Below are 1,664 nucleotides of genomic sequence, written 5' to 3'. Positions count from 1 at the left end.
TACCGCCGCTGCCGCCAGCCGCCACCCGCACGCCGCCCCTCTCGGTCAGGCGTTCCCGGGGCTCACTCCACCACGCGCTGCGCAGGGCCATGCAGGCACCGCCGGGTCCCACTGCTCCCGCCGTGCCTCGCTCCGCCACCGACACTGCAGCTCGGGTGGCTCCGCCCGCGCGCGGGAACTGCCTCGCTGCTGCTCGCAGAGCGCTCGGTGCACGTGGCCTGGGCCGCACGGTCCCTGCGCCAGGCTTCCCTTCGCCAGGACACAGCTGACATTGCTCAACAGTCTCGGTAACGAAATAATATTCACGAAAATATTCTTCCATCGGCATATATTTTGACTCCAGTATTAACTGTGTCCAAATGGTTTTCCAAAAGCCCTTGGTAAGAATTAAATCCCAAGAAACATAGAAAAAGTTCTTAAACAACCATGCCAGGAAGTGTTTCAGTTCTTTTTGAGCTTGAATCAAGCTAAAATTTACAAATCGTTGTTCAAGAATCATTTTAAGTTTAAGATAAATGTCCATATGCGGCTCTGAGAGCCAAGAGTCTTCCCACGGTTCCTCCATAGTTAAGATATGGAATAGCAAAGCAAAACCAAGAAGAGGAATCCAAAGTTTCCAGGGTTTACTCACACAAATCAGTCGCTTAGGGATCGGGGATCGTTCTGCTCTCAATTCTCCACCATTTGTTGCAGTGGGGATCCTGCAACACGCATATATCAAACCAGGAGTCCCGTGGAAAGGAAATATATATGGACAGACAGATTCTTGCTAGATGTTTCAGAGATATTTATTTCTCCAGCCGCATGGCTCCATGGCAGGGGAGGGACCCCAACACCATGCCTCTAAGCTTCATCCTCAGTGTAACAGAGCAGAACCCTGGAAGTGTTGTGTGTAATATGCCCTGTGATACACACACAGCAGTACCATCTCTTACAATATGGGAACATAGGTTTTTCAAGTGACACTAACATCCTTTTGAATGGTAGTATGGGAACAGAGCAAGCACCCTAGGAGGGCTCCAGCTCATGCAGCATGGTAGTACTGCATGGTTCAAATCCTGCATAGTCTCAGCCCGGTAGAAACGAAGTCCAATGAATTCCTGAAATTAATTTTCTAGAAGTGCTAGGACTTCAAAGTGAGCAGAATAGGAGAAAAATGTATTGATATGTCAGAAAAAAAAAAAAGAAAAGAAAAAAGTAGGGTATTATTTAAATTATTGGAACTGGGGGCTGAAGGGATGTAGGGGGTAAAACCAGTTTTCTAGCACCTTGGTCACTCATCTTATGAGAAATGCATCCACCTCTGGGGTCCCCAGCACAGGAAGGACATCGACCTGTTAGGGCAAGTCCAGAGAAGGGCCACCAAGGGATCTTCCACGAGCCTCTTCTGACGGGAGTCCACAAGAAAGACGGAGAGTCAATTTACAAGATCATGTCGTGACAGGACAAGGGGGAACGGCTTCAAACTGAGAGTAGGTTTCGGTTAGGTATTAGGAAGAAATTCTTTCCTGTGAGGCTGGTGAGGTACTGGAAGAGGCTGCCCAGAAAAGCTGAGGATTCCCCATTCCTGGTGACAATAAATCACCTTAAAACCTCTGTCCGGAGGGCCTCTGGTCTCCCCGTGTGTTTGTGGGCAGCGGCGAGCGGCAGCCCCTGAGCAGAGC

The sequence above is a fragment of the Corvus brachyrhynchos genome, unplaced genomic scaffold (assembly GCF_000691975.1).
Source record: "Corvus brachyrhynchos isolate BGI_N302 unplaced genomic scaffold, ASM69197v1 scaffold83, whole genome shotgun sequence".
NCBI classification, from domain to species: Eukaryota; Metazoa; Chordata; class Aves; order Passeriformes; family Corvidae; genus Corvus; species Corvus brachyrhynchos.
Note: the sequence above shows the minus strand (reverse complement) of the source record.